Source organism: Dipodomys merriami, unplaced genomic scaffold (assembly GCF_024711535.1).
Source record: "Dipodomys merriami isolate MVZ:Mamm:240054 unplaced genomic scaffold, mDipMer1.0.p SCAF_4, whole genome shotgun sequence".
In the NCBI taxonomy this organism is placed as follows: Eukaryota; Metazoa; Chordata; class Mammalia; order Rodentia; family Heteromyidae; genus Dipodomys; species Dipodomys merriami.
Genome location: NW_027205603.1, coordinates 22,150,987 through 22,167,278, shown reverse-complemented (window position 1 = coordinate 22,167,278; position 16,292 = coordinate 22,150,987). Strand labels below are relative to the sequence as shown.

At 35.7% G+C, this 16,292-nt stretch overlaps 1 protein-coding gene across 1 annotated transcript in view; it reads left to right on the top strand.

Moving 5' to 3' along the window:
* Positions 1 to 8,842: 8,842 nt before the first annotated feature.
* LOC138806218 (ankyrin repeat domain-containing protein 26) overlaps positions 8,843 to 16,292 on the top strand; it is a 55,330-nt gene continuing 47,880 nt past the window's right edge. The window contains exon 1 of the mRNA XM_069991752.1: positions 8,843 to 8,897. The gene's annotated coding sequence lies outside the window, so the exon portion shown is untranslated. The remainder of the gene's footprint in view (positions 8,898 to 16,292) is intronic.

Here is a 16,292-nt window from a genome sequence, read left to right as displayed (position 1 = left end):
AGGAAAGTCCATGAGATTCTTATCTCTAATTAACCACCAGGAAACTGGAAGTGGCTCTGTGGTTCAAGTGGTACAGCACTCACTTGGAGCTGAATAGTTCAGGGCCAGCACCCAGGCCCAGAGTTCAAGCCCCGCAACCCACAAAAATAAGAAAAGAAAGAAAAGAATTGGTTAATGCTTAGAAACTGAGTTTCTGTGGCTTAAGACTATCCTAACTATTCAGGGGCCAGAGATCTGAAGGACTTGGTTAGTACTAGCCCTGGAAGAAACATCAGTGTGACTACATACCCAACCATAAAAGTCAGGCTGAAGACCTGGAGTTTTCACTGGTAAAGCGCCTCTTGTGAGTAAAAAAGCTAAGACAAGCAAATGACAAACTCTGAATGCAAGCTAGAGCATCAACAAAAAATTAAAATATGACTAATAGTTGAAGTTAGTAAATTTGAGAAACAGATTGAGGACAGGCAGCAAAATTTAAGGAATCAGTCAGACACTATTAAGGAGATGAAATATGCTTTGTATGAGCCAAAAAAAATGGTCAAAAGTTAGTTTGACGATCACAAATAAGGCCAAACTAAAGTTACCAGTACAACTCTGCTTATCACAGCATTATTCACCATAGCTAAGATATTGAACCAACCCAGTAGACAAATGGATCAAGAAAATGTGATATATATATGTGCGTGTGTGTATGTGTGTGTGTGTGTGTGTGTATATATATATATATATATATATATATATATATATATATATATATATTTCTACATATGTATATATAGGAATTCTATGCCTCCATCAGAAAGAATGACACCACCCCATTTGTTAGGAAATGGAAAGACTTAGAAAAAATTATATTAAGTGAAGTAAGCCATACCCAAAGAAACATAGGTCCTATGGTTTCCCTTATCTGCAATAACTAATATATGTTTAGGATAGGCAGAAGAGGTCAAAAGCTATGCACATATGACCATATAAGCTGATGCTAAGTAAAATGAACCCCTAGATAGGGACACAAGAGATTTTTATCTTTCTTGCTGTTCTTGTTAATGTACTTATAAAGCACTGTGTGATTGGGTTTTTTTTTCTTTCTTTCTTTGTATGTTACTTCTCCATGGTATAACCCATTGTTACTGTATTTGATTCCGATGTCCTGCATCTTGTGTATACATTTTTCTAATTTGGGGAGGGGAAGGGAATAACAGAATGCTGAAAGAAGGATACAGGATGACCCATTGTAACAACAAAATGTGCAAGACAGTATGTTGAAAATGAAAATGAACTTTGGGGGGGAAGGCAGAGTTGGGGAGGTGGGGAGGAAAGGGATGGCAGGGGAAAACAATGCTCAATAGGAAATGGACTCATTACCTTGCTCATGTAACTGTAACCCCTCTGTACAGTAGCGTTACACTAAATATATATATATATTTAAAAAGTTCATTTGAAAATATAATGACTGCAAATATCCCACTGTTTTTTTAACTCAAATTCTTACAAGACAAGCTATTTTACCTCTTGAGACGTGCCTCTCAACCCTTTCACTTCTTTCTTCCTCTTCTTCCTTCCTCCTCCACCACTTCCTCCTCCTTTTCTTTTTCCTTCTTCTTCTCTGTGCCCAACTCTTATTAGCGATTAAACTCAAGGTCTCATGCTTATAAGGTAAGTAGTATACCACTTTACCTACAACTCCGATTTCTTTATGTTTTAGTTATATATGAACAAAATCCTGCTTTATGCCCAGGTTAGGCTGAGTCATATTCCCTACTTATGCTTCCCTAGGTCCCAGGGAATAACAGGTGCATGCTCCTGCACTAAGCCATTGTGTTTCCCATGTAGCTGGAATAATAAGTGTACCATGCTAAGTCACTGAATAAGATTAATCTCACAAACTTTTATTCTCAGGTTGACCTGGAGCCAGCATTCCTTCATCAGCCCTCACAAGTAGCAAAAATATCTCAAATTTGATGAAAGACAGGAAAGTAAAATATAAATTAAGTGAATTACAACTATGATAAATTTAAATCTATATTAAAATACAACAAAACTGTCAAAAACCCCAGAAAATCTTAAAAGACCAAGGAGAAATAAATTGGTTATTTCCAATAAGATTTTCAGATTTCTTATTAGAACCTTGTTTGAGATGAAAGGAGATTGATATTTTCAGATGGGAGAATATAAAGGACATTTGCCCAAAATCCTGTCCTTTAATACTGAATGTCTCAACAGATGTTTCAGATCAATATTAGTGCTTTACCATTAGTTCGGTCCTCCAAGAAATGTTGAAGTTAGTTCTGCAAGTTGAAAAGGGGAACTAAAGTATAATACAGAGATATATGAGAAAATAGATCAGTGAATATAATTTTGTAAGAAGTTATAATTATTACAATAATTAAAGTTAAATTATTATGACAATGTTATAGTTTTTAAAATTTAGTTTCTGTGTGACCAAAGATTAATGAGTAAATAGTACATTAAATAAAACACGTAAAGATGCAAGTTTGATATTAATGATTTTTAATATTAATAAATAAAAGTATGTAAAGAAAGAGTTTGAGGAACATCATTGAATTTAAGCTAATATAAACTTAATTTGGAATGTTATAACTTTAAGACGTTAAATAAAATCCCTATGGTGACCAGAAATTAAGAAAATCCATAAAATGAGAACAGAATGACATGAGCAGTGAACTAAAATTTATCTTTGTAAGAATATCAAACACATATAAATGTTAAATCTAAAGAAAATGAACAATTTTATAAGGCTTAATTATTTCTGGTCTAAAATTTTATTATTTCTTCACTTCTGTTAAGTGTTAAATTAGTTTTCTTTTATTTCTCTTGTTGTTCAAGGTGTAAATATAGGTTATTGACTTGAGGTTTGCTGGACATAAGTGCAGAGAGGTGTAAATTTCCCTGTGCACATGGGCTTTGCTGTATTCCACAAGTTTTATAATGTTGTTTGTTCATTTTCATTGGTATCTAATTATTAATTCCTTCATTACATCTTTGGCTGTTGAATATTTGCAGTTCATTTTTTATGTAATTATGACTCTGTGGTTTTTTCTTTTGTTGTCTTTCTTTAGATTTATTTTAGATTGGTATAATATTTAATGCATTTATGCTATAATTTCCAAACATGTGGTGTCCTTTCTTATCTCTTGTAATGGTTTTAATGATGCTTTTCCTTATAAATGTGTTTGAGTTACTGACATTTTGTTATTTAACATAAAGTAAATGTTGGATAGCAGTGCATGTACACATGTAAACAATATTTGTCAGGTGTAGTAGTACATATGCCTCTAATACCTGATATATGGAGCTAAGATAAATGTCCAAGTGAAATATATATATATTGAGCACCATCATAAAAACAATCCAAGTGTTTGGTACACACCTGAAATCTCATGTATGCTGGAGGCAGAAGTATTGTGACCTCAAGTTGCCCCTCAGAAGAAAAGCAAGACATTATCTGAGAAATAAACTAAAACAAAAAGGGCAGAGGCAATATCTCAAGTAGTGGAGGAATTATTAGCACGTGTATGGCCGTGTGCTCAGTCTTCAGTACCAATGGAAAGAAAACCAAAAAAAGGTGTACTGTACTTCTACCATTCTACTGCTACTGTGTATGAGTTTGTTTATGTGTGGTTGTATAACCCTTCCAGTTATACATTGATCTTACATTGAATGTGTGTGATCCTTCTCAATGATCAATAATGGAGTGTTAAGTTCCAAAACTATTATCAGAGAACAGTTCTCTTTTCAATTCTGTTAGTAATTATATTTATATTTGGGGTTTTGTTTCATTCATTGTTGACTTTATTTTTGTTGTTTTTTATTGTGAAAATACGGTACAGAGGGGTTAAAATTACATGAGCTAGGTAAAGAGTGCATTTCTTATCAAGTATTGTTGCCTCCTCCTTTGTTGTTCCCTTATCATCCATCCCTGCCCTCCCAGCTCCACAACTACTCGCCTTGCCCCTCAAACCCCCCCACCAAAGTTGTAAGGTTTGTTTTTTAACTTAACATCTTGTACAACCTCTCTAGCCATAAAAGAAATGCAAATCAAAATAACACTGAGATGCCACCTCACCCCAGTTAGAATGGCTATAATCAAGAAATCTAATAACAACAGATGCTGGAGGGGATGTGGACAGAAGGGAACCTTACTGCATTGTTGGTGGGAGTGTAAACTTGTTCAACCACTTTGGAAACCAGTATGGAGGTTCTTCAAAAGACTCCACATAGAGCTCCCCTATGACCCAGCAATCCCACTTTTGGGCATTTACCTGAATGATCACAAACAAGACCATATTAAAGCTACCAGCACAACTATGTTTATTGCAGCATTACCCAGATGCTGCAATAGATGAATGGATCAAGAAAATGTGAGATATATATAGATATATATATATAGATAGATAGATATAGATATATATTAATTCTATGCCTCCATCAGAAAGAATGACATTGTCCCATTTGTTAGGAAATGGAAAGACTTGGAAAAAATTATATTAAGTGAAGTAAGCCAGGCCCAAAGAAACATAGGTTCCATGGTTTCCCTTATTTGCAATAACTAGTATATGTCTGAGACAAGCAGCAAAGTTCAGATAAGATGATGTTAGGCGAAATGAACCCCAAGATAAAGACTCAAGTGGTTTTTCTTTCTTGCTATTGTTTCTAACATATTTATAAGGTGATTTTTTTTGTTGCTTTGTATGTCCCTCCCCCACGGTATAACCCCCGCTTTCACTGTATTTGATGTTGGTTTAATTTGGGGAGTGGAAGGGAAAAAACAAATTATTTAAATAGGGATACAGGTGGACCCATTGCAACAGTGAAATGTACAAGATGCTACATCGAATACATAATGCTTTAATAATACATTCCTCTCAATATTCATTTGCTTCAAATATAAACAATGTATCTTGCTTTCACAAGGTCTTAAACATAACTTATTTACAAGAACAGTTTCATGGTACTTGCAAATCAAGCATATCTCTAACAATGAAAGCAATTGAAATACCTCTTTCTAAACAAAACTACAAGGTCTTAAACATGTGCTTTTTGTTTATTTGAAGTAATTGAGCAAATACATGCATTCAACATCTTGCAGCTATTAAGCTAATTCCATTAAAATGGCTACACATCCTGAAATGAAAAAGACAGATCTTTCCCCCAAACATAAATATGAGTCTTGCTTTCATACTTTCCCCAACATAGCTATATTTCAAGTTATGGAAATGTTTATACATTAAAATTTTTGTATAAATGTATAAAAGTTTACTCATTTGGCATCTTGTTGCTAAACTAACTTTTCAACAGTTAAATATGTAATATCAAGCCTTTTGTACAACATGAGATGAAATAGTATAGTGGCTACTAATAACAATCCCATAAATCTTCTTTTCATTATGCTTTAAACTTAAATTTTTGAGTAGTGGGAAATGTTATATAGTTAGTATAATGCTGCCAAGCTGCTAGCAGAACATAACACTTTAAAATAAGACTCTTTTCATATTAGAGAAACAAAAAGTCTGTTTCCTTCCCAAAAAAAGTTATCATAGATGGCCTTAAAAAGAGACTTATTTAAAATGGAAGTATAAGATTATACATTCAGCATCTTGTAGCTAAGCTTTTTACAAAATAATGGTTAAATATTTTCAATCCAGTATTTCTCCCATACAAGAGAGAAATTAATGCATAGGCATCTAAAAAGAAAGAGATCTTGATTATATAATTACTTAAATATAGCATGGGTGCACAAATCTTTGTGTCTGGGTGTCTATTTTTCCATGTGCACACCTCCTTTGCATGAATCTTTGCATCCTTCTGTTGACATGTGGGTCTTCCTCCTTTCCAAAGGACCATTGCCTATCTTTTATAATAGGAGAAAAAAAGCTTAGTTCTAAGTCCTGGGGCACAGTGGGCTGGCATTATCTAACTTTTGGTTGTAATCTGTGGTTGTGAATTTTTGTTTAGTTTTTCCTACATTCTACCCCCCTCACACAGATGCATCTTTATAGTTGTATTTTCCACAAGGAGGCCTTTTGAACTTACAAAACATAACAACAATTCAAGGAACTACATGTAACAAACAATAATACAGCCATATTGACATATTCTAATATTACCAATTAATCAAGGAAATGGGGCCAACTATAATGCCCATATATATTTGGCAGAATACAATTGGATGGTTTGATTCTGCCAATATTTCCATCAATGATCCAGAGAGAAATGTATGGTACTGTTACAGAATTTTATGGGTAACCACCTAGTTAACTAATGAATGTCATCAAATTGTTGTTAAGTGCCTGTATTTACCACTTAACATATTTATAAATACCCATCCCCACCCATAACCTATAGGTGGGCAATGTTGTCCTGGTTCTGACACAACATTATTTTTTAAATTTTGTTGCTGTTGGTCCATCTTGGGCCCAATGTAGTTTTGTTGATATAGGCATGTGCATTTTCCTTGGGTCAATGGATGTGTAGTCCATGAGAGCCCTCAAACCATATCCATAGTGCACTATGCACATGTGTATACAGAGAGCAAAAAGTTACTAGTCACCTTGAAATAACGTAGCAGTGGACATTACTACACGTCTGTCTTATTAGCTAGGACCCAGACAGTGTGGGAGTCCATCTTAACAGTGTGGCTAATACAGGAACTGTCCCGGTCAACTATCTCAATGTGCTGTCCACAGCACAGTATTCAGGATCAGTATTCAGACTTCAGTATCCTTTGTGGCCCCTTTCAGGATGGCATTGTTTGGAGGCAAAAGTGATCATCTGTGCATGTTAGTAACTATTCATATCTCTACTTCTATGAATTGTTGGTATTCTTTGCTTGTTTTTCTATTTTGTTAGTTTTGAAAATACTTTAGCATATACAGTATTTTCAGTGGAGAATATTCTCTATAGAAATATGTTATAGGTAGCCTTTTATTCTTCTGGGGGATTTTATGGTAATTTAAAATTTATTATAAAGTAGTTGTCCATAGAGGTCACAATTCCATAAGTCAGGTTATGGGTAAAATACCTTTTGGTCAATGTCATCCCTTCCATCTCTCTCCCTCATTTTCACCTTCCATCTCTACAATCAAGCTACATAGTTCAAATTTTACATAATGTACATGGAATACAATGAGTGATTTTGTTCACCCTTCCTCCCTCCATTGGGAACCTCTTAAAAGATGTTATATAAATGGATATGTAAAAAGAAATGCTAAGTATTGCAGGAAATACATATGCTCATTTGAACTTGAGCAATACAAGAGACACAAAATTGAACACATACAATGGTACTCCAAACCATGTAATTTCACTGAGACATGGAGGATGGCAGTTTAAACATAGTCCAGGCAGAAAGTTTTACTACATTTTTATCTCCAAATGAAGATCCAAATGCTGACTGGAGACATGTCTCAACTAGTCAGACATGAGGAAAAAATTATAGTGATTTTAAGTCCCTGAGTTCAAGGCACACACACATGAAATAAAGAAAAAAGTTAGTTCATGGTCTCATTTGGCTTTACAAAATAGAGAAAAGATGTAATTTATAAAACTGACCAATTTAGATAAATACCACCATTCAAAATAGTAAGTTAGCAGGTAGAAAGATATAACAAAACACAGCAAAGAAATGAAAGAAAGACCAAAAAAGAAACAACAAAACAAATCAATGAACTAAAACATGGTTCTTTGAAACCAAAAAAGTTCAAGAAGCTTTTAATTTAGCAAACCGAAGAAAGGGGTAGGGGACTCAAACGAAATGACCTGAACCAGAGGGAAATATAGCTGTAAAGGGGAAGACACATGAGGAGTCAGGACTTTGAGAACCGAACAAAACTTCTTTGAAGGATAGAGGGCAAGAAGAAAGACTAAGGACAGTTGAAAGATGAAAAATGATGATGTGGAATTGCTCAGAACTTTTCTGTAATTGCTCAGAACTTTTCTGCTTTCACGGGAGCTGAACTGGTGAGATGAAGAGATGAAGGACATCAGGCCCAGAAGGTCTAGAGGCAACTTTGGTTAAGCTCTGTAGAGCAGTGTGAGGATAAAGGTTACTTGAACTTAAGAGTATGTCTGAGATGAACAGGGTACCCTGAGGATGCAGGAATAACTACATGGGTTTCAGCAACTGAAGACTAGGAGCCCAGAAGGTAGAACCAAATCGAGCTGGAAAAACATAAAATGAGCCATCAGGATTAGCAACCCTGGAGGAAGTGGAAACAGGAAGTTGCTTAAAAAGAAAAGAATACCTAGAGATTAAACAGGAAACACCCTGCAGTTGATACCTGAAAGTTGAAAATATGAGGGAGATCTGTGAGGCTCCAGGAAGGGGACTGAAAATGATAGACTCTTCTTTACTGCCTACTCCTCCCCTACATCTTAAGCCTGGCCACAAAGCTCTCTAGGACAAAGGGGTAGAGAGGTGAGTAGCACAGGAGGGTCAAAGTCACCCTCTAGAGAGCAGCCTCAGGTCTGCCAGGTAACTATATTTTGTAATGGAGAATTACAGACTGAATATAAAGCCAAAGAGAGGATTCCCATACTCCTATAGCCCCACTGTGACTCCAGCAGATCCTCCTGACTCCAGGAAAGATGACCACGTCCCCTTTTCTTTCATTTTTCTCATACACCAAGGAATGGAAGACCTAGGCCACACCTACATTTCATGATGCTTAGTACAACTCTGGAATTCTCTCTTTATCACATCACAGGGAGGAGCTGTAGGAGATAGTTCAAGGTTATTGCTCAGAGCCCCTATTGCTGGAATCATGGTAATGTGCTCTCGGTCCCCCCACCTCCCCATTCCACCTCGAACCTTTTCAGTAACACTTGACTGTGCTGGGATCCACTCCCAGAGAAGAGTGCTGTGGCCAACATGAAAGGTGGGAAATCTTATTCATTTGTTTACCAGGAACTACTCCAGTTTCATCAAATCCCATTCAGTCTCATTTAAACGGCTTAGTACTGTTTCAGTCCAGGATCCATTGCTTTTATGCCTGGAGATAGAACATCATGACAGAGAGTTTGTGGTGGAGCAAAGTTGCTCAGTTCATATCAGCCAGGGAAGCGGGGTAAAGAAGGCCTATGATCACAATGTTGCCTCAAATGCACATTTCCAAGGACTAACTTCTTCCGATTGTCCTACTTTTTAAAATTCTTGGTACCTACCACTAATACTAACAGCTGGAGACTTAGGGGTCAACATGCTAAGCTTATCAGAATATTTGAAATTGAAAATATATTTTGATTGAGAGATCTGATTTTAAAGTTTAAATTATGTGTAGCTTTTGTATCTATGAATCATGCTTGAAGTAATGACTACTTAACAACTTTCCTATGCCCATTTCTATCACAAAATTGGAACTATCCATTGGAAACATCTTAAAGACAAATACATAATATACAATATTCATAAAATTTGGTATGAACAAGATATAGAAACAATACTACTCTGATTATATGAGCCTCTCATATGACATATAGTTTGAGGTGATGTTTGCCTAAATTAGAGAACAATTTGATTCAATGAGACATGAAAATTTAAGATGACACACATCAAAGCAGTATATGATATTGTACTGTTTTTTATTTCCTAGCTCTTCTTTCTCACCATAGAAACTGTTTTCAGCCAGTAGCTTTTTATTATTAGTAACAGCAAAAGTTGATCTTAAAAATACAATTACATTTTAAAAATCTTGAATATATCACACAGAAGTTTAATCCCAACAAAAAAATTAATAAATAAAAATACTAGAAATAATGTGTATGAAAAAAATCATCCCAACTATTCATGGTTAAGATGAGAGGTTTGGAAGTGTAGGGATAGGAATAAGGACACAATGAAGTCTACAACTCTTTATAGAACAAATGAACTATAAGAGAAAGAGGGGGGGAAGGAAAGGAAGAAAGAAATAGGAAAAAGAGAGGGAGGAAGGAAGGAAGGAAAGAGGGAAAGAAGGAAGGGAAGAAGAAAGATGAAAGCTAGATCAATAAAATTTAGTTATATTTAACCTGAGCCAATAAACCAAAGATTTAAGAAATCACATGAACCTTTACCAAGATAAGATCACAGAAGAGAGGGGAAATAGAGACTAGATTACATTTGAAGAAGGATCATTTACTCAGAAGACTAATTTCACAATACAGTCACGGGAGCCATTAGGCTGTGGAATGGCATCCTCCATACAATAAATGGTAGCTACCAAACTGAAACTATCCAGTGAAAATACCTGAACATACAAGGGGAAATGGATGCTAGTGGCTTATGCCTGTAATCCTAGCAACTAAGAAATTTGAGATCTAAGGGTTAGAGGTTGAAGCCAGCCTAGGCAGGAGAGCCTGTGAGACTCTATTCCTGATTACCAAAAATGCCAGAAGAGCTGTGGCTCAAGTGGTAGAGCACTAGCCTTGAGCACCAAGCTCAGAGAGAGTACCCAGGTCCTGAGTTCAAGCCTCAGGATTCACACACACACACACACACACACACACACACACACACACACACACACACAGAGAGAGAGAGAGAGAGAGAGAGAGAGAGAGAGAGAGAGAGAGAGAGAGAGAGAGAGAGAGAGAGAGAGAGAGGAGGAGGAAAAGAGAAAGAGCCAATACAAAAGTGATACTCACAAGACACTTTGTTGAAAATGAACTTTATAGCTTGGGGGTGGGGGAAAGCAAGCAGTTGGAGGAGAGGGAAAGTGAGGAAAATGACAGAGGGGATAACACTGTGTGTCAAGTTACTTATGTAACTGTAACCCATCTGTACATCACCTATACAATTAAATTTAAGAAAAAAATGAAAGAGAAAGTGAAAGCAAGCCAAACAAGAAAGAGAAAAAGAAAGAAACAGAAACAGAAGCATAGGAAAAAGAGCACCCAAAGACCTGATATTTGACTAAAAGTGATGTTTGTCCCTGGGAAATATATATATATATATATATTGGCTTAGGGAGAAGGAAACAAAAATTTTCCAATCAAAAGAACCTGAAAAGAAAGAAGTAGTAGTACTCATTTCTGATCAGGCAGCCTTCATACAAAAATGAATTCAAGAGACAAATAAGGTCATTTTTCCTTAATATAACAAACAATGATTGTTAACATGTATGTGCTAAAATACTAGTGCAGCCAACTTCATTATACAAACATCTAGACTCAAAACTACAAATTCAAATACAATGTTACTAACAAGACCTCAACAGACAAAATTTTAACAAAGTAAATGACAGCCTAGACCCAATTGAATTAAAATGTGCATAATATTTCCTCAAGCAGCCACATAACGTGCATCTGTCAAAATTACCCACTGAACCTTCAAATAAGTAATTTTAAGAAATAAAACAAGTCTTCCATTTTTCTATCACCCATTTTCTACCAAACCTTAATGAATAACATTAGTGATAAACAGCAAAAGAAACTGCAGAGAATATTCAAAACAAGTCAAAACAATTCAAATTTCAATGAGCAAAATTTCAACAATGAAAAAGGGATAAAATTTTAAAAACTCATAGAATCTAATGAACCTGAACACACAATTTATCCGATATTCTGGATTATATTAAAAGTAATGCCATGAGGAAAGCATACAGCTATCAGTGCCCCTACCCAAAAGCAAATAGGTCTCAAAAATAGACTAATGAAATGTTTCAAGCTCTTAGGAAGTAAAACAAGATAAATCCATCAGCAGCAGCAAGAAGAAAAACTTTACCAGGGCAGAGATAATTGAAATAAAGAATAAAATATCAAAAGTATCAATGAAACAAAAACTGTCCCTTTGTTACTTGAAAGGACAAATAAGACTTAAAAAAGATAAATAAGGTAAATAATATAAAAAATAAGTAAGTCCTTAGTCAAAGTGACCAAATAGAAAGGCCAAATTAATGAAACCAGAGATAAAAATGGGTATATCACATCAATACCAATAAACTATAGAACAAATTATAATAAACTATAGAATAAACTATATGAACTATAGAAATAAACTATCGAATAAACTCTAGAATAGCTATAGAATAAAATATAGAAAATCAGAAGGCAATACACTGAAAAAAAATACATTCAAATGAATCTGAAAGTCTAGAAAAATGGATAGGATTTTAAATTTATTTGACACACCATAATTGGACCAAGTTCAGATAAACATTTTAAGTAATTTTGTAGCAAGCAATGAGATTAAAGGAGAAATAAAGTGTCTCCTACAGAGAAAATTCTAGAAGTTGACCGATTCATTGCTGAATTCTCCAAGCTTAAAGAATTAACAATACTCTTCAAAATTTGTCATGTAGAAGAAAAGGAATGAAAAGTATAAAACATATTCTATGAAACTACAATTATCCTCCTCTAATGAATAGACAGGGACACAACAAGTACCACAACAAAAGCTTTTATGGACATCTATACAAAAATCTTTAATAAAATGCTTGAAAAGGAAATTCAACAGTACATTTAAAAGGTCATGCATCTTGACCAAACCTATTTAATTTCAGGACCACAAGGAAGGTGCAATATACATAAATTAAAAGATGTAAAACAGTGTACAGAAACTTCATGATCATCTCAATTTATTGTGAAAAATGCTTTGAAGAAGTTTGACATCTTTTTATGATACAGCTACCAAGAAAACAGGAAGAAAAGGGATGTTTCTTAACATCACAAGGTTACATGACAAACAGCTAACATTATTGCAAAAGTGGACAGGATGAAATCATTTCATTTCAGTAAGAAGACAAAGAGGTTCACTTTTCCCATTCTTACTGAAGTAAGCTAGTACTGGAATTCCTAGCCAAAGAAACAAGGCAAGAGACAGTGGGTTGTTTGTAGGGAAGGAAGAATTCCCATATGATTTAAAAGATGCTCAAGATTCACTCCAAAATTTCCTAGATCTGATAAACATTTTTTCAACAATGTAGTTGTATATGAAATGAAGGCTAAGACATCTTTTTTTATATATCAATAAAAAAAAGTCTAAGAAATTAGGAAAGATGTCATTCACTATAGCCTCAAGAGATACCCAAGTAAATGCCTAAGGAGACAAAAGTTCCCTACAATAAAAACCACATCTGGAGAATGAAAATGAACAGGATTAAAAAGATAGGAAGCCTGTCAATATTGATGAATTGGCAGAACGAATGTGAAGAAAATGGCAAAACTGTTGCAAAGGTATTCTGCCAATTCAATATAATACCCACCAAAGTTCCAATGGCATTTTTTCAATACTAGAATAAGCTAACCAGAAAAATATGGAAGTTCCATATAACAAAAGAAATCCTGAACAAAAAGAACAATGTTAGGTGTATCAAAAATTTGGGCTTCAGTTATACAACAGATCCATAATAGAACATATAAATGACACATCAACCACCACACAGAACAGAAGTTACAAGAGTACAGAACAAAAGTTACAGAGTGGATGAAATAAAACAGCCTTTTCTTTTTTTTAATTAAGTTTTTTTTTTACTGTGAAAATATCGTACAGAGGGTTTACAATTACATGAGCAATGTAATGAGTACATTTCTTATCAAGCATTGTTGCCTCCTCCTTTGTTTCCCCTTACCATCCCTGCCCTCCCATCTCTCCCTCACACCCTGTGCCTCCCTGTCCCCCCCCAAAAACAGCCTTTTCAGCAACTGAGTTTTGCTTAATTGCTATGTACAGGTAGAAGATTGAACTAGACCTCTGCTTTTACCTTATACTAATATCAAGTACAAACTATTCAAAAATTTTAATGTGAGATCTGAAACTTTTAATCTATCCCTGGACTACACAGTGAAAACTCTACAATAGAGGCACAAGAAATTATTTTCTGAATCAGATACCACTTGTCAAAAAAGACCAAGAACTCACAGATGTGGCTAGTGGTCTGTCACAAAAGGAGTGTACACTTAAGCAAGATTACAATTGTTGTTCAGCAATGCTTGCCAGTAATTGGTGATGATTGCTAAGCTACCCTCTTAAAGAGCTGCAGACAGATTTAGCTGACTCACTTATGAGCAGTAGTATTTGGTGTCAGGAGGTGGTGAAAAGCTGCGGGTGAATGATGGCGGCTGTGAGGCCAGAAATCAAAGCCAAGAAGAACTTTGGTTTGGGATCCCAGGACCTGTTATCTCTCTCCAGCACCCATAGTCACAGGGGATGAGACTGAAATGTTGATTGCTTTCACTTTTCCAGAATCTCACTCAGTACACAGCTACCAAAAAGATGTACGAGACTGCAAGTGATGTAGCCAAAATGGGGAGAGTGCTCTTTGATGGGAAACATCCATGTGAATGCAAAGAGGTCAGAAGCCTGGGAGTAAGGGGCTAGGGGCTCTAGGGAGACCTGTCAGGGTGGGTGAAGCTGCCCGCTCTGGGGCTGTGCTATGAGGGAGGGAAGGGAAAGCAGGGCTCTGCTTTTCCAGGAGCTCCTTCCATTGTGCATTCCTCAGCCCTTAAGCAGCTCCTGAGACACCTGGGAGACGGCCAACTGGCTTCTTCTTCTTTTTTTTTCTTTAGGGTAATTGGTTAAAGAAGTTTTTTATTTTTAAACAGGTTTTTTTATTGTGAAAATACTGCACAGAGTAGTTACATGAGCAAGGTAATGAGTACATTTCGTATCAAGCATTGTTGCCTCCTCCTTTGCTTTTCCCCTACCATCCCTGCCCTCCCATCTCCACAACTACACTTCCCCCCCACCAAAGTTGTAAAGTTTGTTTTGTGACATAGCATCTTGTATATTTCATTGTTGCAATGGGTCCACCTGTATCCTTATTTAAACAATCTGTTTTTTCCCTTCTCCTCCACAAATTATATCAACATCAAATACAGTGAAAACAGGGGTTATGCCATGGGGGAGGGACATACAAAGCAACACAAAAAAAATCACCTCATAAATACGTTAGAAACAATAGCAAGAAAGAAAAACCACTTGAGTCTTTATCTTGGGGTTCATTTTGCCTAACACCAACTTATCTGACCGTTTCTGCTTGTCTCAGACATATACTAGTTATTGCAAATACAGGAAACCATGGGACCTATGTTTCTTTGAGTCTGGCTTACTTCACTTAATATAATTTTTCCAAGTCTTTCCATTTCCTAACATATGGGACAATGTCATTCTTTCTGATGGAGGCATAGAATCAATATATATATATATATATATATATATATATATATATATATATATATATGTATGTATGTATGTATCTCACATTTTCTTCATCCATTCATCTACTGAGGGACATCTGGGCTGGTTCCATATCTTAGCTATGGTAAATAATGCTGCAATAAACATAGTTGTGCTGGTAGCTTTAGTATGGTCTTATTGGTGATCATTCAGGTAAATGCCTCAAAGTGGGATTGTTGGGTCATAGGGGAGCTCTTTGTGGAGTCTTTTGAGGAGCCTCTATACTACTTTCCAAAATGGTTGAACAAGTTTACACTCCCACCAGCAATGAAATAAGGTTCCATTCTGTACACATCCCCTCCAGCATCTGTTGTTATTAGAGTTCTTGATTGTAGCCATTCTAACTGGAGTGAGGTGGTATCTCAATGTTGTTTTTATTTGCATTTCTTTTATGGGTAGAGAGGTTGAGCATTTCCTCATGTATCTATTGGCCATCCTTCTTTCCTCTTCAGAGAAGTTTCTCTTTAAGACTTTAATAATCCACTTATTTATTGGGCAGTTGTTTCTTTGAGGATTTGTTTTTGAGGGATTTAATTTTTTGAGTTCCTGAGATCCTTGTCTGTTGTATGGTTAGTGAAGATCTTCTCCCACTCTGTGGGCTTTTTATTGATCTTGCAAGCTACGTCCTTTGCCATGCAGAAGCTCTGCAGCTTCATGCAGTCCCTTTTGTACAACCTTTCTTTGATTTGTTGTGTTTCTGGGTCTCTATTAAGAAAATTTTGGCCTGTGCCAAGGAGACCTACAATTTTTCCTATTCCATCCTGTAATGTTTTCAGAGTGTCTGCTTTGACTCCGAGGTCTTTGATCCATTTGGAATTGATTCTGGTGCAGGGTGATTTTGCCAGCACCATTTACTGAAGAGGCAGTCTTTCTTCCATCCTATTTTTTTTAGCTCCTTTATCAAAGATTAGGTGGCTATAGGTCTGTGGGTTCATTTCTGGGCTTTCAATTCTATTCCATTGGTCCTGAGGTATGTTCTTGTGCCAGTACCAAGTTGTTTTGATTACTATGGTTTTGTAGTAGAGTTTGAAATTTGGTATTGATTTTTCTCCAGCACTGTTCTTTCTATTAAGGATTGTTTTTGCTATTCAGGGTCTTTTATTGTTCCATATGAATTTTT